Consider the following 21,639-nt stretch of genomic DNA (forward strand, 5'->3'; position numbering starts at 1 on the left):
GAGAAAACCTGCAATACCAGATACAACCTGTGGATAGGTGTGGTGCTGTTTTTGAAAGAAAGCAGCCATATTTTTCTAACTCTGCACAGCCCCTGTTAGAAATAGTTAAAAAAAAGGGGGGGAGAAAATAAATTAAAAAAAGGTAAAAAGAGGAACTCTGAGGTAAAATAAATCAAACTAGACTGAAAGGAGTCTGCTGGAGGTGCCAGATAGAAAGACATATTTCTGCCATGGGGACCAGATTAGTTGAAATGTATCTTGAAGGGGGGCTTCAGAGACTGGGTTTTAACCCCTTATAGCCCTATGAAGTGCTGTTGCATTGAAAAACTATGCAGTTCATCTTCGAATGCAGCGTCACAAAAACAAATTATTTTGTAAAAAATAAAACTATATAAATTTGGTATCGCCATAATCGTAACGACTCGCAGAATCAAGTTATCATGCAATTCATGCCGCCCGATGAACATTGTAAAATCAAAACAGAAATGGTGGAATTACAGGTTTTTTTTCAATTCACCCCACAAAATGTATGCTTTTTTACATTTTTTAAAATACATTATATATTACATTAGGCCGCAGGGTAAATTCCACATAAACAGCGCCATTTATGGGTTAACTGTTTAAATGATACCAGTTCAAGTGACTTTTATCGAAAAACACCATAAGAATTTTTTTCACAATTAACATTCTAATTGGGCCTAGAATGTGTGATACTGTCTGCTAAGCCGTTGTATCTAAGTAGACCTAAGTAGACAAAAGTCGATGGTCCAGCGCAGTCAGGTTTAAAACAGAACGTAGTTCCAATTTTATTTGGATGGTTAAAACAAGATCATTCCCGAATGCAAGGGTGAAAATGTAGGTAAGGTGCCTACGCGTTTCAGACATATACCACGTTCTTCCTCATGGCTTTAATGCTAACAACTAAATGTCAGAACGAGGTCTATATCTGGTTGCCAACAGGTGAAAATTAGTGATGTCACACAGAAAAGTGGTGCTGTCCAGCATAGTAGTGCTGAACTAGGGAGACGCCTATAAAGCATCAGTATTCTATGAATAAAAGCTATCCAGCACGGTGGAGCTGTCCAGCAGAAGTGGTGCTGAAACAGAGGGCCGGTGATAGAACATCACTGCTCCACTAGTAAGTTATGTGCTTATAGCGTTGATTGATGAATATTTATAAATAATAAAATGAGGGATAACAATGACCCAAATCTATCCTAGAGTAGTGGATAGAATATTAATGCTAATTTCTGTTTATTAGGCTGTCGGATATAAACCTCTGAAATACTCACATCGAAAAATTAAAACATGAATAGACGCTAAAAAATACATCATTTAAACAGTTTAAGACAATACATGAACTGGAAAGAAGGGGAATTATGTATTGGTCTTCAAGGATAATTAGTATTGGAAAATTTGTTTTCCTTTGTATACTAGACCGTCAAACGGGAAATCTGATGGGGGAAGGACCCGTTAATATGGATAATTAGGTGTCATCTGTAAAAGCCATGAACATTAACAGGTATTATTGATTATTAGGCCATATTAGATTCTACCGATCATTTCATAGATTCTTTTACTATTAGTGGAACATTAATTCTTTTTTTAAGTTCAAACCTTTAGGAAACCTCGTTTTTAGTGTAAATATCCAGTATGCTTCACGTGATAAGATTTTATGTTTGATGTTCCCCCCTCTGGTTGGAGTTTTGACTTTTTCTATGGCATAACATCTCAGACTTGTAATTGATCTATTATGGAAGGTTATGAAATGTTTTACAACATTGGAGATATTGGTGAGGTTAGGATTTCTTATATAGCCCAAATGTTCTAGTATCCTAGTTTTACATTTGCGGCTGGTGCAACCTACATACATTAGGTTGCATTCCAAACACTCCACAATGTATATCACTGCCTCACTGTTGCAATTAATGTAAGTTTGAATTGAAAAATTTGTATTGTTATCTGAATCTCTGAAGTTCTTAGTAGGCTTAGCATATGAACAGATTTTGCATGGATGCGAGCCGCATTTAAAGAAACCCGTATATTGAAGCCATGTCAGTTTGGGAATGTTTGAGGAAAATATAGAAGGAGACAATAGATCACCTAAGGAAGGAGCTTTTCTGGATACAACACTGCAACCATCTTTCAAAATATCTGACAGAGCCTCGTCTTACATTAGAATGGCTACATTTTTATGGACGATTTTCTTTATTTCATTAAACTGACTACTGTGTTGTAACACCAAAGTAGGTACGTTTAGACCAGTATCTTTATTATTATGTTTTGGCTCTAGAAGTATATATCGGGGCTTTGTTTCTACAATGGAGGTTGCTCTTTTGAGGGTCCATTCTGCATACCCTCTTTTGCGTAGTCTCCTACAAATTTGCTGTTGTTCCACCCGGTAATTGGGGTCGTTACTACAATTTATTTTTGCTCTGTACATTTCTCCCACTGGGATTGATGAGATGGTTTGTCTGGGGTGATCGCTTGTAGCATGCAAGATAGTGTTCCCTGAAATCGGCTTACGGTATGTTTTAGTGTTGATTATTTCCCCTGCATGTCCTTTGAGTTCTAGGTCCAGAAACTGGATAGTATCTTTTTGTGAAAAATAGGTAAATTTCAATTTGAATTGGTTGTCATTAAGATAATTGATGACATTTGGGATATCTGACATATTGCCTTCCCATATAAATAGCAGGTCGTCTATATACCTTGCATACCAGTTAATAGATCTGCCAAAAGAGTTATCACTAGAAAAAATGAAAAGTTCCTCCCACCAAGCCATCACAAGATTAGCCAAAGAAGGGGAGAATTTAGCTCCAACTGATACTCACTTAAGTTGTAGGTAAAACAACCCATCGAACTGGAAGAAATTGTGTGTCATCAGGAAGACAAGGACCTCTAGTGTATATGATTGTAGCTCAAAGCTGTAAGTGCTGTGTTTAAAAAGATGATATTCTAGTGCCCTATGGGCTATTTCGTGTGGAATGCTGGTATAAAGTGAGGTCACATCACAGCTCAGCCATGTAAATTTATTTTCCCATCTTTTTTTGTGAAATGAGCATAACACATCTCTGGTGTCACGTAAATGGCCTGGGGTTCTTAGTGCAAGGGGTTGTAACAAGGAGTCTAGCCATTCAGAGAGTTTTTCTGTTAGTGATCCTATCCCTGACACTATGGGGCGCATAGGTGGGGGGTTTATGCCTTTATGAGTCTTGGACAATGCGTGCATGATTGGAATTTGAGGGACATTGGACCATAATATATTCTGCTTGTTTACTTGTTAATACGCCACTACCTAAACCATCGTTTATTCGTTTGTTGAGCTTTTTTTGGAGCATGGATGTTGGATTACATGTTAGTTTTTATATGTGTCTGTGTCTGCTAGAAGTTTCAAAATTTGGGTTTTGTACATTTCCCTATCTAGCACAGTGATACTGCCCCCTTTATCCGACCTCTTAATAATAATACCCTTGTTATTTTTTAACAATTTTTTTGCCATATTCACCTCTTTAGAGATATTAAAGTTCTTATTGCAACACTTCGAATTTTCAGATAGTTGCTGGAGATCCTTTTCAATTGCCCATTGAAATCTGTCCATAGAGTCTATCCTGGATGCCAGAGGATAGAAGCTTGGATTTTTCGTAACAAAGTCCGCAGAAAAATGAATATTTCTTATAGGAAGTTCTGGGTTCAGACTCTCTAAGCATTGGATTGCCCTATGTTCCTCAAACGATAGTGATCTATGGTCATGGATGTTTGTATTGGATTCTCTGAGATAAAAATCTTCGGAGTCTGTTGTCATTGAGAGCGTATTATAAAAATGCCTCTTTACTGTTAAATTCCTTACAAATCTATTAATGTCCAGAAGTGTGTTGAAAGAATCGAACATGCGATTAGGGGCAAAATTGAGGCCCAACGACAGAACTTTGACTTGTGCTGGAGTCAGTTCGGATGAGTAAAGGTTGATCACATTAATGCTGAGTGTGGATTCCTGCGGTTCCGTAGGCGGCGGTTTTGTTCCTGGTCTGTTTGGGTGATGTTTCCTACCGCCCCTCCTTTCCCGTTTTTTTACTTCCTTGGTTTGCTGACTGGTTGGTATCTTTGGGAGTATAGGTTCCTAGAGTTATCACTATCTGAGGCTTCATTAAATACTTCAATTGAATCAGGTTCCGAGGAGCTGAAACTGACTCTATTCAGACATACTTAGCATTGGTGGCAGAAGCAGGAGCCATAGCAGGTCGTTGGAGGAGAGAGACAGGACAGGGGAGGTGAGCCAGTTCCTGGTGGTGTGGGAGGCAGGCAGGCATGCAGGTCCAAGCTGGTGGTGAGGTCATCTTCAGCTAGCTCCAGCTATTTAACCCTGTCGGTACGCTCGTAGCGGGGGATGTGGCGCTTGCCCCTGGCTAGCATGGGTCGGCATGGTGATAATGTATCACCAGCCGACTCATGAGCGCCCGCACGAGACAGTCCGTGCGTGCGGGAGACTTGAAATGGAGACAGGGGATAACTATCCCTTGTCTCCATGGTTTCCAAACAAAGCAGGGCCATGCTAATTGTCCTGCTTCGCTTAGAACCACATTCATGACCAGGGCTGTTGTTGTCACAGCCCTGGCTCATGATACATTATATGTATTATACACCACATATATATTATATATATGTGTATATATATATATACATATACACTGTATATATACACACATATACATACACACTATATATATATATATATATATATATATATAGGGACACTTCCCTTTACAATCCCCCTGTTGTCGGGGACTCGACAATGCAATTTGGGGAAGTGTTTGTGGGGTTCTATTTACCCCCTCAACCTCCCTGGTTACTGGTAATGGTCTGAGATGGAAGGAAGTATACTATTGGACCTAGATACTCGACATCAGCTATCTCCTCAAGGACATCTTCCAGCCAGTCCTCTGACTCTGGAGTCTAGTGTCCAAAGAAACTAAACCTCAAAGTTCACAGAATGAAGATGAAATTAAATCTCATAGTCCATAGAACGAAGTTGAGATAAAACTCACAGTCCATAGAACGAAGCCTCGAAGCTCATCAGACGAAGTTGAAATTAAACCTTCATAGTCCATAGTACGAAGAAACCTTTATAGTCCATAGAACGGGGTTGAAATAAACTCACAGTCCATAGAACGAAGCCTCAAAGCTCATCAAACGAACAAAGCTCATATGAAAACCTCAAAGTCCATGAACAGCAGATTTCTTGTTCTTTCTTGCTTGGAGTTTCATCCTCTTGAGTGGCGTCAGCAGTTCTTTCCAGTGGCCGATCCAATTTTAGCATGCCGACCCGTGTAAGGCTACTTGTGCCCTCATATGGTCAGCCTTGGAATGGCTTAGCCCGCCTTTCAACAACCTTTTGTACGTGATCCATTACTTTTCCAACTTTTCCCAGCATCTTGATTGAAGACGAAACAATCTTTTTGGGCCGATATCCAGGTCTTTATCATGGCAGGTTATCATCCCCAAGGAGGAGTTGAGGTCTTGGTACCCAGGAATCTACTGTGTGGTGGAGCATCGCCTTCCATTTCCCCTCTGACATTCAATCCATCATCATATTGACCATACCAGTTCTCAGGTTGAGGTGGCAAATACCTACAAGGGTTTGTGTGTACCTTACCTGTCCCTAAGGGTTCCTACACACTACCCAATCACACAAACAAAGTGAAAAATAACCAAACATACAACAATATTCCCCCCCAAACCATAGGTATATGTACATATAGAGATTCATTCTCAAACAGCATCTCTCACTACCCCTCCATAAACACGAGAAAGGTCCACATGTAAATCGGGTGACTACAGGCTGTAAATATATGCCCGCCTACACGTACATACTCACTCACTGTGGGATGGGCACGTCCTCACTGAGTATGCCTATGTTGCGGACACATATCAACACCTGGAATGTCTATATGTCTGAACCTAAAAAAAGAATTAATGTTCCACTATTAGCAAAAGAATTTATGAAATGATTGGCAGAATTTAATATGGCCTAATAATTAATAATACTTGTTAATGTTCATAGTTTTTACAGATGACACCTAATTATCCATATCAACGGGTCCTTCCCCCACCAGATTTCCCGTTAACCAATTGACGGTCTAGTATACAAAGGAAAACAAATTTTCCAATACTAATTATCCTTGAAGACCACTATATAATTCCCCTTTTTTCCAGTTCATGTATTGTCTTAAACTGTTTAATATCATGTATTTTTTAGCGTCTAATTATGTTTTAATTTTTCGATGTGAGTATTTCAGAGGTTCATATCCGACAGCCTAATAAATAGAAATAAGCATTAATATTCTATCCACTACTCTAGGATAGTTTTGGATCATTATTATCCCTCATCTTATTATTTATTACTAGTGTAAAGGATCTGCCAGGCACAGCTTCGGGGTTAACGCCCATAGATAATCAGTCTGCACCTGCTTCTATGTCTGTGAGACTGACTCCATCTTCCACCACTCAGGGTGGCAGGCTTAGGAGTGGGAGAACCTATCACAGCCTGGCCAGACGGAGCTAGCTCCCGCCCTCTGTCTATTTATACCTGCCTTTCCTGTTCCTCCTTTGCTTGTGATTCTTCTCGTTTGGTTTCCTGGCCCTGCTGCAGCTTCTTGTACCATTGTCCTTGCTTCATATTGACCCCGGCTTGCTGACTACTCTCCTGCTCTGCGTTTGGTACCTCGTACACTCCTGGTTTGACTCGGCTTGTTTACTACTCTTCTGCTCTGCGTTTGGCACCTCGTACTCTCCTGGTTTGACTCGGCTTGTTCACTTCTCTTGTTGCTCACGGTGTTGCCGTGGGCAACTGCCCCTTTCTCCCCCTAGCTCTGTGTACCCTTGTCTGTTTGTCTGTCGTGCACTTATTGAGCGTAGGGACCGTCGCCCAGTTGTACCCCGTCACCTAGGGCGGGTCATTGCAAGTAGGCAGGGACTGAGTGGTGGGTAGATTAAGGCTCACTTGTTTGTCTCCCCATCCCTGTCATTACATAATCACAAGCCCATACCTTGTCTACCCAGGTCCCTGACACCACTATGGACCCCCTTGAGACCCTGGCTCAGCAAATGCAGGGTCTCTCCCTACAGGTCCAGGCCCTGGCTCAGAGGGTCAACCAGCCTGATGCTACCATGGTAATCCCCCTCACCTCACCTCTTGAACCCCACATGAATTTGCCCGACCGGTTCTCAGGGGACCGGAAGACTTTTCTCTCCTTTTGGGAGAGTTGTAGGCTCTATTTTCGTTTAAAGCCCCACTCCTCAGGTTCTGAGAGCCAGCGGGTGGGTATAATTATGTCCCGGCTCCAGGAAGGGCCCCAAGAATGGGCCTTCTCCTTGGCTCCTGACGCCCCTGAACTTTCCTTTGTTGATCTTTTCTTTTCTGCTCTCGGACTCATCTATGACGAGACTGACAAGACTGCTTTTGCCGAGAGTCAGCTGGTGACCTTACGTCAGGGTAAGAGACCTGTTGAGGAGTATTGCTCTGACTTTAGGAAGTGGTGCGTAGCTTCTCGGTGGAATGACCCTGCCTTAAGGTGCCAGTTTAGGTTGGGTCTGTCGAACGCCCTGAAAGATCTGCTAGTTAGTTATCCCTCTTCTGACTCCCTAGACCAGGTTATGGCTTTAGCGGTACGACTTGACCGACGTCTCAGGGAACGACGACTTGAACGTCTTGATGTTTTCTCCTCTGACTCCCCCATGATGCCTCACGAGGTTCCGTTGCTTCGTTCCTCCCCGGAAGACTCAGAGTTACCTATGCAACTCGGGGCCTCCGTGTCCCCCCAACAACGTAGAGATTTCCGCAGGAAGAATCGTCTCTGCTTCTACTGTGGGGATGACAAGCATCAAGTGAACAACTGTCCTAAGCGTAAGAATGCAGCCGGAGAACTTCCGCGCCTAAGTGATCATCGGGGAGGTCACTTGGGCGCACAGGTATTTTCCGTAAATATGAAACGTAATAAAATCTTGCTTCCCTTTCAGGTCTCTTTTGGTGGTAGGTCTGCTACCGGCAGTGCCTTCGTGGATTCAGGGTCTTCTGCTAATATCATGTCTGTGGAATTTGCTATGTCTCTAGCTATGCCTTTGATTGATTTGCCTAAACCTGTCCCGGTAGTGGGTATCGACTCCACTCATCTTACTAATGGTTACTTTACACAGCATACCCCTGTTTTTGAACTCCTTGTTGGCTCCATGCATTTGGAGCAGTGCTCTGTACTGTTAATGCAGGGATTATCGTCCGATTTAGTTTTAGGCCTTCCCTGGTTGCAGTTGCATAATCCCACGTTTGACTGGAATTCTGGGGACCTTACCAAGTGGGGTAATGAATGCTTGACGTCATGTTTTTCTGTTAATTCTATTTCTCCCCCTGAGGTGGTGAACACGCTACCTGAGTTTGTTCAGGACTTCGCCGATGTTTTCTCTAAGGTGGCCTCCGAAGTGTTACCTCCTCAAAGACAATATGATTGCGCAATCAATTTGGTACCAGGAGCTAAGCTCCCTAAGAGTAGGATATTTAATCTCTCTTGTCCCGAACGTGAAGCCATGAGAGAGTATATCCAGCAATGCCTGGCCAAGGGTTACATTCGCCCCTCTACTTCTCCGGTAGGTGCTGGCTTCTTCTTCGTAGGTAAGAAGGATGGTGGTCTTAGGCCATGCATTGACTACCGAAGCTTGAATAAGGTCACTGTAAGGAATCAGTATCCCCTTCCTCTGATTCCTGATCTCTTTAATCAGGTTCAGGGGGCCCAATGGTTCTCTAAGTTTGATCTACCTTGTATAACCTTATCCACATCAAAGAGGGGGATGAGTGGAAGACTGCGTTTAACACGCCCGAAGGTCATTTCGAATACCTCGTCATGCCCTTTGGGTTGTGTAATGCTCCCGCGGTCTTCCAGAATTTCATAAATGATATTTTTAGAGACTACCTGGGTTTATTTCTTGTAGTCTACCTTGATGACATACTTGTGTTTTCCAAGGACTGGTCCTCCCACATTGAGCATGTCAGGAAGGTGCTCCAGGTCCTTCAAGAAAACAAACTGTTTGCTAAGACCGAAAAATGTGTGTTTGGGGTGCAGGAGATACCATTTTTGGGCCAAATCCTCACTCCTCAGGAATTCCGCTTGGACCCCGCCAAGGTCCAGGCTGTGGCGGAATGGGTCCAACCTGCCTCCCTGAAGGCGTTACAGTGCTTCCTGGGGTCCGCTAATTATTACAGGAGGTTTATTGCTAACTTCTCGGTCATCGCTAAGCCTCTTACGGATCTCACTCGCAAATGTTAAGGCTGATGCACTGTCACGTAGCTTCATGGCCAGCCCTCCTTCGGAGGAAGATCCTGCTTGTATTTTGCCTCCAGGTATATTCATTTCCGCTATTGATTCTGATTTAGTCTCTGAAATTGCGGCTGATCAAGGTTCAGCTCCCGGGATCCTTCCTGAGAACAAGCTGTTTGTTCCCCTGCAATTCCGGCTAAGGGTACTTAGGGAAAATCATGACTCTGCACTATCTGGCCATCCAGGCATCCTGGGTACCAAGCACCTCATTGCCAGAAACTATTGGTGGCCTGGGTTGCCTAAAGACGTTAAGGCCTACGTCGCCGCTTGTGAAGTTTGTGCTAGGTCCAAGACTCCCAGGTCCCGACCAGAGGGCTTACTATGTTCTTTGCCCATTCCCCAGAGACCTTGGACCCATATCTCCATGGATTTTATCACCGATTTGCCTCCATCTCAAGGCAAGTCGGTGGTGTGGGTTGTAGTAGACTCCTTCAGTAAGATGTGCCACTTTGTGCCCCTCAAAAAACTGCCCAATGCTAAGACGTTAGCTACCTTGTTTGTCAAACACATCCTGCGTCTCCATGGGATCCCTGTCAATATTGTTTCTGATAGAGGGGTACAATTTGTTTCATTGTTTTGCAGAGCCTTCTGTAAAAAGTTGGAGATTGATCTGTCCTTCTCCTCTGCCTTCCATCCTGAAACTAATGGCCAAACTGAGAGGACTAATAAGTCTCTAGAACAATATTTAAGGTGTTTTATCTCTGACTGTCAATATGATTGGGTCTCATTCATTCCCCTCGCCGAATTTTCCCTTAATAACCGGGTCAGTAACTCATCAGGGGTCTCCCCCTTTTTCTGTAATTTTGGGTTTAATCCACGGTTCTCTTCCGTTTCACCTGGTAGTTCCAACAATCCCGAGGTAGAGGTCGTTCATTGAGAACTGTGCACAGTCTGGGCTCAGGTTCAGAAGAACCTAGAGGCGTCCCAGAGCATACAAAAAACTCAGGCAGATAGAAAACGTTCTGCTAACCCCTTGTTTATGGTCGGGGATCTGGTGTGGCTATCGTCTATAAATTTGCGCCTTAAGGTCCCGTCCAAGAAGTGTGCTCCCCGGTTTATAGGGCCGTACAAGGTCATTGAAGTCCTCAATCCTGTCTCCTTCCGACTGGAGTTGCCCCCATCTTTTCGAGTACACGACGTGTTCCATGCCTCCCTCCTTAAACGCTTCTCCCCGTCCTTGGCTCCCTCGAGGAATCCTCCGATCCCTGTTCTCATCCCTGAGGGGGCAGAATTCGAGGTGGCCAAGATTGTGGACAGCAGGATGGTCCAAGGCTCCCTCCAGTACCTGGTCCATTGGAGAGGATACGGGCCTGAGGAGAGGACTTGGGTACCCGCTCGGGATGTTCACGCTGGGATATTGGTCAGGAGGTTTCACCTTCGTTTCCCCAGTAAACCAGGTCCACTTAGAAAGGGTCCGGTGGCCTCTCATAAAAGGGGGGGGGTACTGTAAAGGATCTGCCAAGCACAGCTTCAGGGTTAATGCCCATAGATAATCAGTCTGCACCTGCTTCTATGTCTGTGAGACTGACTCCATCTTCCACCACTCAGGGTGGCAGGCTTGGGAGTGGGATCACAGCCTGGCCAGACGGAGCTAGCTCCTGCCCTCTGTCTATTTATACCTGCCTTTCCTGTTCCTCCTTTGCTTGTGATTCTTCTCGTTTTGTTTCCTGGCCCTTTTGTCTCCTGGTTTGACTGGGCTTGTTTACTACTCTTGTTGCTCACGGTGTTGCCGTGGGCAACTGCCCCTTTCCCCCCTAGCTCTGTGTACCCTTGTCTGTTTGTCTGTCGTGCACTTATTGAGCGTAGGGACCGTCGCCCAGTTGTACCCCGTCGCCTAGGGCGGGTCGTTGCACGTAGGCAGGGACTGAGTGGTGGGTAGATTAGGGCTCACTTGTCTGTCTCCCCACCCCCGTCATTACAACTAGCCATCAACCAATGCTGTAAGCACATAACTTACTAGTGGAGCAGTGATGTTCTATCACCGACTTTCTGTTTCAGCACCACTTCTGCTGGACAGCTCCACCGTGCTGGATAGCTTTTATTCACAGAATGCTGATGCCCTATAGGCGTCTCCCTAGTTCAACACTACTATGCTGGACAGCACCACTTTTCTGTGACATCACTAATTTTCACCTGTTGGCAACCGGATATAAACCTCGTTCTGACATTTAGTTGTTAGCATTAAAGCCATGAGGAAGGACGTGGTATACGTCTGAAACGCGTAGGCACCTTACCTACATTTTCACCCTTGCATTCGGGAATGATCTTGTTTTAACTATCCAAATAAAATTGGAACTACGTTCTGTTTTAAACTTGACTGCGCTGGACCATCGACTTTTTTCCCCTTTTTTCCAGACCCATATATACCCAGTACAGATATTGTTGTAGATTTCACGTGCAGCCCTATGTAACACCTCTGATAACACAGTGATAGCTCTCTGAGTACAGATAATGCAGTAGATGTTACCTGTAGTCCTATGTAACACCACAGATAACACAGTAATAACGGAGTACAGATAATGTAGTAGTGTTACCTGCAGTCCTATGTAACACCACAGATAACACAGTGATAACTCTCTGAGTACAGATAATGCAGTAGATGTTACCTGCAGTCCTATGTAACACCACAGATAACACAGTGATAACTCTCTGAGTACAGATAATGTAGTAGATGTAAGAGACGAACACATGCAGAGACACAGAGACACACACACACTGTAACATAGACACATACAAACACAGAGACACATACTGTATACACACTACACACACATATGCACACAGACACTCACCATATATCCTTGCTGACAGGATCACAAGTTTATTTCAGGACAGGAGCTTCCTCCTCTGCTTCTCGGCTGTTATTTACTCCGTGTGTGTAACAGCAGAGCACAGAGTAGAGGCAGAGCCCAGTGGCACCCCCTACATGCTGGGAAGGTGCAGCAAGGGAGTGGACCAGTCCAGTCCCCTGACCTGAGTCATCTGACCTCATGTCACTGACGTGAGGTCAAGTGACAGGTAGGGTGATTGGACTGGTCCACTCCCTGGCCGTCACAGACCTCAGTCAGAACGACGCTGCGTGATTTCCTGGCTCTTCCTAAAGCTGCTGCAGGTGTTCGACATACAGGGCGCCTATAAGCAGCGATCAGCTGCTCTGCGGCGCCCCCCCCCTTCCCTACAACTTATTTGCGCCCGGGGCACATGCCTCACCTGTCCCCCCTAGCTACGCCCCTGCACATAGGATACCTGCTGCACAAACCACTCACACATTGGATACATGCTGTACATGCCACTCACCCATAGGATACATGCAGTACACGCCACTCACCCATAGGAAACATGCTATACACGCCACTCACACATAGGACACATGCTGTACACGCCACTCACACATAGGGTACATGCTGTACGCGTAACTCACACATAAGATACCTGCTGCACACGCCACTCACACATATGACACATGCTGTACACGCCACTCACACATAGGACACATGCTGTACACGCCACTCACACATAGGATACATGCTCTACACGCCACTCACACATAGGACACATGCTGTACACGCCACTCACACATAGGATACATGCTGTACAGGCCACTCAAACATAGAATACATGCTGTACACGCCACTCACACATAGGATAAATGCTGTACACGCCACTCACACATAGTACACATGCTGTACATGCCACTCACACCACACGCCACTCACACATAGGATAAATGCTGTACACACCACTTACATATAGGACACATGCTGTACACGCCACTCACACAGGATACATGCTGCACACGCCACTCACACATAGGATACATGCTGCACACACCACTCACACATAGGATACATGCTGTACACACCAACACCACTCACACATAGGATACATTCTGTACACACCACTCACACATAGGATACATGCTGTACACACCACTCACACATAGGATACATGCTGTACACACCACTCACACATAGGATACATGATGTACACGCCACTCACACATAGTACACATGCTGTACACGCCACTCACACATAGGATACATGCTGTACATGCCACTCACACATAGGATACACACTGCACACGCCACTCACACATAGGACACATGCTGTACAGGCCACTCACACATAGGATACGTGCTGCACATGCCTCTCACACATAGGATACATGCTGTACACACTACTCACACATAGGATACATGCTGTACACGTCACTCACACATAAGATACCTGCTGCCCACGCCACTCACACATAGGATACACGCTGTACACGCCACTCACACATAGGATACGTGCTGCACATGCCTCTCACACATAGGATACATGCTGCACACACCACTCACACATAGGATACATGCTGTACACGTCACTCACACATAAGATACCTGCTGCCCACGCCACTCACACATAGGATACACGCTGTACACGCCACTCACACATAGGGTATATGCTGTACACGCTACTCACACAAATGACACATGCTGTACAGGCCACTCACACATAGGATACATGCTGTACATGCCACTCACACATAGGATACGTGCTGTACACGCCACTCACACATAGGATACATGCTGTACAGGCCACTCACACATAGGATACATGCTGCACACGCCACTCACACATATGATACATGCTGCACACGAAACTCACACATAGGATACACGCAGCACACGCCACTCACACATAGGATACTTGCTGCATGCGCCACTCACACATAGAATACATGCTGTACATGCCACTCACACATAGGATACATGCTGCACACGCCACTCACACATAGGATACATGCTGCACATGCCACTCACACATAGGATACATGCTGTACACGCCACTCACACATAGGATATATGCTGTACACGCTACTCACACAAAGGACACATGCTGTACAGGCCACTCACACATAGGATACATGATGTACATGCCACTCACACATAGGATACATGCTGTACATGCCACTCACACATAGGATACATGCTGCACATGCCACTCACACATAGGATACATGCTGCACACGAAACTCACACATAGGATACACGCAGCACACGCCACTCACACATAGGATACATGCTGCATGCGCCACTCACACATATAATACATGCTGTACACGCCACTCACACATAGGATACATGCTGCACACGCCACTCACACATAGGATACATGCTGCACATGCCACTCACACATAGGATACATGCTGCACGCGCCACTCACACATAGGATACATGCTGTACACGCCACTCACACATAGGATACATGCTGTACACGCCACTCACACATAGGATACATGCTGTACACGCCACTCACACATAGGATACATGCTGCACACACCACTCACACATAGGATACATGCTGTGAATAGAAGTGTATGACGCTGACAAATCAGCATACACTTCTCATCGTTCCCACCCAGCTTCTTTCACTGCAGAAATACAGCGTGACATCACCCACAGGTCCTTCAACCTTGTCATCGGACAAAGAAGATACATCTGCTCCAGGCGTCCAAAAGGTTAATATGCTCGTCTCTAGGGAGTTTGCTATGCTTACCTGCACATGGTGATGCTGCTGCAAATTCAACTGTACTCTGACACCTGGAGCGGATGTGTCTTCTCTCTTCCGACGCCAAGGTTGAAGGACCTGCGGGTGACGTCACGCTGTGTCTGCAGTGAAAGAAGCTAGCTGGGAATGATGACGTCACCCACAGGTCCTTCAACCTTGGCGTCGGAAGAGAGAAGACACATCAGCACCAGGCGTCAGGGAGTACAGTGCAGGGTATGTGCAGGTAAGCATAGCAAACTCCCTAGAGGCGAGCATATTAACCTTTTGGACGCCTGGAGCCGATGTATCTTCTTTGTCCGACGACAAGGTTGAAGGACCTGTGGGTAACGTCACGCTGTATTTCTGCAGTGAAAGAAGCTGGGTGGGAACGATGAGAAGTGTATGATGCTGATTTGTCAGCGTCATACACTTCTATTCACAACGCCCAGTTGGTAAATCAAGTAAACACGCCCAGTTGGTAAAAACACAATACACACCCAGTTGGAAATACGAGAAAACACGCCCAGTTGTCCATTTAAATGCTCATTTGCATAAATATAAAATTGCTCATAACTTGGGCAAAAATTATTGTTTTTTTAAAAAAAAAACAACGTTACTGTTTTCTACATTGCAGCGCTGATCACATGCATAGGGATTTGATAATCTGGTGACAGAGCCTTTTTAAGTTGTGAAGTGGCTTTGAGGGCCTTATATATTAGAAACCCCCAAAAAGTCACCCCATTTTAAAAACTTCACCCCTCAAAGTATTCAAAACAGCATTTAGAAAATGTCTTAACCCCTTAGTGACCAACAATACGCCTTTTTACGTTTGTCACTAAGGGGCCTTAGGCTAGGCTGACACCTTTTCACGTGAGCCTAGCCTAAGTCCTGCACGGGTCTCCCGTGCAGGCTGGAGCCGGGGCTCAGCTGTCTGATGACAGCTGAGCTCCTACTCCAACACCCGCGATCGAAGTTTACTTCGATCGCGGCCGTTTAACCCGCGGCATCTAACTTTGTTTACAGAGGGAGTGAGCTCCCCGTCACCCATCGGCGGCCCGCAAATGCTATAACGGGTCTCCGATGGGGTGTCATGGTAGCCGGGGGCTTGATAAAAGCTCCCAGGTCTGCCCTGGACACATGCCTGTTAGGACGTGCCGGAGGCACGTCCTAACAGATTGCCTGTCAGATTTACACTGACAGGCAATAATGCTCTGGTATATGAAGTATACCAAAGCATTATAGCAGCGATCTGAAGATCGCACAGTAAAGTCCCCTAGTGGGACTAATAAAAGAAGTAATCAATGTGAAATAAAGATTATTAATAAAAAGTACAGTAAAAAAATAAATAAAACCATTTTTTTCCATAAAAAGTGGTTTTATTTAGTAAAAGTGTAAAAAAATAATAACAGTACACATATATGGTATCACCGCGACCGTAATGACTCCATTAATAAAGTTAATATGTAATTTAACCGCAAAGTGTACACCGTAAAAAAAAAATGCAAAAAACAATGGCGAAATTGCAATTTTTTTCCATTGCCCCCCAAAAAAGTCATAATAAAAATGAATCAATAAGTCCCATGCACCCCAAAACAGAACCAATCAAAACTACGTCTCGTCCCGCAGAAAACAAGCCCAAACAATCAATACATTGATGAAAAAATTAAAAAGTTATGGCCCTTGGAAAGCGACGATGCAAAACAAATAATTTTAGTTCAAAAGTGTTTTTATTGTGCAAAAGTCGTAAAACTTAAGAAACCTCTACATATGTGGTATCGGTGTAATCGTACCGACCCATAGAATAAAGGTAACATGTTATTTACGTCGCACAGTGAACGGCGTCAATTTAAAAACGCATAGAACAATGGCGGAATTTCAGGTTTTTTTTATAAACCCCCCAAAAAAAGTTAATAAAAGTTAATAAAAAAATTATATGTACCCAAAAATGGTGCTATTAAAAAGTACAACTAATCCCGCAAAAAACAAGTCCTCATACAGCTATGTAGACGAAAAAATAAAAAAGTTATAGCTCTTTGAATGCGACTATGGAAAAACAAATAAAATAGCTTCGTCATTAGGGCTTAAAATGGGCTGGTCACTAAGGGGTTAACCCTTTAGACATTTCACAGGAATTAAAGCAAAGTAGAGGTGAAATTTACAAATTACATATTTTTTAAAATACATTTTTAATACAATTTTTTTTATAACACAGAAGGTTTTATCAGAGAAATGCAACTCAATATTTATTGCCCAGGTTCTGCAGTTTTTGGAAATATCCCACATGTGGCCGTAGCGTGCTACTGGAATGAAGCACTGGCCTCAGAAGCAAAGGACCACCTAGAGGATGTTGGGGCCTTACTTTTATTAGAATATATTTTAGGCACCATGTCAGGTTTGAAGGGCTCTTGAGGTGCCAAAACAGTGAAAATCCCCCAAAAGTGACCCCATTTGGGAAACTACACACCTCAAGGAAATTATCTAGGGGTATAGTGAGCATTTTGACCGCACAGGTTTTTTACAGAAATTATTGGAATTAGGCCGTGAAAATTAAAATCTAAATTTTTTCAAAGAAAATGTAGGTTTCCACAAGGACTAAAGGAGAAAAACCACTGCAAAATTTGTAAAGCTATTTCTCCCGAGTAAAACAATACCCCACATGTGGTAATAATTGGCTGTATTGAGACACGGCAGGGCTTAGAAGGGATGGAACGCCATTTGGCTTTTGGAGCTCAAATTTAGCAGGAATAGTTTGCAGAGGCCATGTCACAATTACAAAGCCCCTGAGGGGATAAAACAGTGGAAACCCCCCCCCACAAGTGACCCCATTTTGGAGACTACACCCATTGAGGAAATTATCTAGGGGTATAATGAGCGTTTGGACCCCACTGGTCTTTGCTGAAATTATTGGAACTAGGCCCTGAAAATAAAAATCTATATTTTTTCAAAGAAAATGTAGGTTTAGCTAATTTTTTCTCATTTCCAAAAGGACTGAAGGAGAAAAAGCACTGCAAAATTTGTAAAGCAATTTCTCCCGAGTAAAACAATACCCCACATGTGGTAATAAGTGGCTGTTTAGACACACGGCAGGGCTTAGAAGGGAAAGAGCGCTATTTGGCTTTTGGAGATCACATTTAGCAGGAATGGTTTGCAGAGGCCATGTCACATTTGCAAAGCTCCTGAGGGGACAAAACAATGAAAACGCCCAAAAGAAACTACACCTCTTGAGGAATTCATCTAGGGGTGTAGTAAGCATTTTGACCCCACAGATGTTTCATAGAATTTATTAGAATTGGGCAGTGAAAATAAAAACAATCCTTTTTCTTCAATAAGACGTAGCTTTAGCGCAAAATTTTTCATTTTCCCAACAAATAAAGGAAAAAAAGAACACAACATTTGTAAAGAAATTTCTCCCGAGCACGGCAATACCCCATATGTGGTCATAAACTGCTGTTTGGGCACACGGCAGGGCTCAGAAGGGAAGGAGCGCCATTTGGAGTGCAAATGTTGCTGGATTGGTTTCTGGGCGCCTATGGGCCCAAAACAGTGGAAACCCCCCGGAAGTGACTCAATTTTGGAAACTACACCCCTCAATGCATTTACCTAGGGGTGTAGTAAGCATTTTAACCCTGCAGGTGTTTTGTAGAATTTAGTGTGCACTCGATGTTGCAGAGTGAAAATGGGAGTTTTTCCATAGATATGCCAATATGTGGTGCCAAGCTTGTGCCACCATAACAAGACAGCTCTCTAATTATTATGCAGTGTTTCCCGGTTTTAGAAACACCCTACATGGGGCCCTAATCTTTTGCCCTGACATTCGACCAGGCTCAGGAGTGAAAGTGTACCATGTAAAATTGAGGCCTAATTTGTCGATTTACAAAGTATTGGTTCACAACTGCAGAGGCTCAGATGTGGAATAATAAAAAGAAACCCCTGAGAAATGACCCCATTTGGAAACTACACCCCTCAAGGCATTTATTAAGGGGTGTAGTGAGCATTTTCACGCCACAGGTCTTTTCCATAAATGATTGCAATGCGGATGGTGCAAATTAAAAATTAATATTTTTCCCTAGATATGCCATTTCAGTGACAAATATGTCATGCCCAGCTTATGCCACTGGAGACACACACCCCAAAAATTGTTAAAAGGGTCTCCCGGGTATGAAGATGCCATATATGTGGAAGTAAACTGCTGTTTGGGCACATTGTAGGGTTCAGAGCGGAGGGAGCGCCATTTGGCTTTTTGAGAGCGGATTTTGCTTGGTAGTAGATTTGTTTGATTATTGCTGGTGTTTCCATTTATAATGTGGGGCATATGTAAGCTGGGCAGAGTACATCAGGGACATAGTCAGGTGGCATAATAATGGGGTAAAAAAGCAATAAAATGATCCATAGATGTGTGTTAATCTGTGAAGCAATCCTTTCTGCACAGGCCGGTGTCGCACTGATATATGGCGTCCTTTCTTATCCCCCTTTTGGTCCACACTCCGCACCTTTGCAGTTTGGGGAATTTTGCTGGGAAAGTGTTGTCCTGGTATAATACGGGCACCCTCGCTTCTAGCAGATATGTTTGGGCCCTCCCCTTCCTGGTTCCCTAATTTTAGGTCCTTGGTAAATCGCCTCTTGAAACAGAAGAAATGTTCCCCTCGGGCCGGCACAACTGCATATTTTTTCTTTCCTGACTTATTGGAGCCTTAACTAATTTTATTTTTTCATAGACGTAGTGGTATGAGGGCTGTTTTTTTGCTGGACGAGCTGTAGTTATTATTGGTACCATTTTGAGGTACATGTGACTTTTTGATCACCTTTTATCCTATTTTTTGGGAGGCCAGGTAAACAAAAAAATACAATTCTGGCATTCTGGTTTTTTTTTTAGGTTTTTTTTATACAGCGTTTACCAAGCATTATAAATTACATGTTAACTTTATTCTGCGGGTCAGTACGATTCTGGCGATACCTAATTTCTAGCACTTTTTTATGTTTTACATTTTTTTGCACAATAAAATTACTTTTGTAAAAAGAATGTATTTTTTCTGTCGCCAAGTTGTGAGAACCATAACTTTTTTACTTTTTTGTCGACGGAGCTGTATGAGGGCTTGTATTTTGCGAGACGAGCTATAGTTTTTATAGGTACCATTTTTGGATACGTGCAACTTTTGATCACTTTTTATTCCAATATATGTAGGTCAAAGTGACCAAAAAACAGAAACTCTGGTACGTTTTTTTTTTACGTTGTTCACCGTGTGCAATAAATAATATTATATTTTGATACCTCAGGTCGTTACAGTCCCGGCGATACCAAATACGTATGGTTTATTATTATTTTTCAATAATAAAGGACTTGATAAGTGAAAAAGGGCGATTGTGTTTTATTTTATTACTTGAAACTTTTATTGTTTTCAAACTTTTATTTTTTTCACTTTTTTTTGACACTTTTTTATACTTTTTTTTACACTTTTTCTCAAGTCCCACTAGGGGACTTGACGGTCCAACTGTCAGCTTTAGTTTTTTTCTAATACATTGCACTACCTACGTAGTGAAATGTCTTAGATCTGTCAGTTATTCACTGACAGCAAGCCGATTAGGCTTCGCCTCCCGGCGGGGCCTAATCAGCTTCCGTAATGGCAGAGCAGGAGGTCATTGTGTCTCCTGTTGCCATAGCAGCAGTCGCAAGTCCTGATTGCCTGTCAGGGCTGGCGATCTGCTAGCAACCGCTAAGATGCAGCAATCGCTTTTGATTGCTGCATCAAAGGGGTTAATGGCAGGGATCGGATCCTACCATTTCATGTGGATGTCAGCTGTAATATACAGCTGACCTCCACCGCTGATGACGCTGGATCAGCTCCTGAGTCGGCGCCATCTTGCCGGCGGCTACGGAAACCGATCAGGCTCCGCCGCTGTACGGATCTTGACCGGCTTCCGTGCTAGGAAGACTGGGAGGCCAGTATTAGGCCTCCGGTTGCTATTGCAGCCACCGGAACCCCGGCAATTTCATTGCTGTGGTTCCAATGAGCTGCAAACAGGTTAAATGTAGCGATCACGTTTGAACGCTGCATTGAAGGGGTTAATGGCGGGGATCGAAGCTAATTTTGGTCCCCGCCATTACAGCCGGATGTCAGCTGTCAGATACAGCTGAGATCCGGCGATGATGGCACCGACTCAGCTTCTGAGCCGGTGCCAATTATTTGGCGTAAGTATATGACATTTTGCGGGAAGCACTGGCTTTCCATGTCGTATACTTACGACAAATGTCGGGAAGGGGTTAAGCTTTCTATGCATTTAAACGTCTTTTCTCCTATCCATATGGGACTGTTAATCAGTGGATACAACAACTGGGGTAATACTATCATTTTAATTACGGCTATTCGATCTGCCATAGAAAGGGGTAACCTATTCCATATCTTAATTTTTGGGTGAGAATTTTGTAGCGGGTGTCGATCCACGTAGGGTAGTCTCTTCAATCAACCCATCGGGTTGACCACCAGATCATGGGCGCAGGGGATTTAACAGGTGAGTAATGGCTGTTTTTTTCATTTCAAAACATTCCATGCAACTAGTTTAATTTCTCGGACATTCCTTTTAAGGAAATATTTATCGGGGCACAATGCACCATTTCTGGGCGCTGTATCCAATGTTTATCTGGACAGTCGCCTGGTTATATTTCTGGACTTTGTATGCACTATTTACCTGGATGCTGGGTAATAATTATGTGAGTTAGAAACAGGAGGACCTGCAATCTCATCAA

This window comes from Rhinoderma darwinii, unplaced genomic scaffold (assembly GCF_050947455.1).
Source record: "Rhinoderma darwinii isolate aRhiDar2 unplaced genomic scaffold, aRhiDar2.hap1 Scaffold_122, whole genome shotgun sequence".
Lineage (NCBI taxonomy): Eukaryota > Metazoa > Chordata > Amphibia > Anura > Rhinodermatidae > Rhinoderma > Rhinoderma darwinii.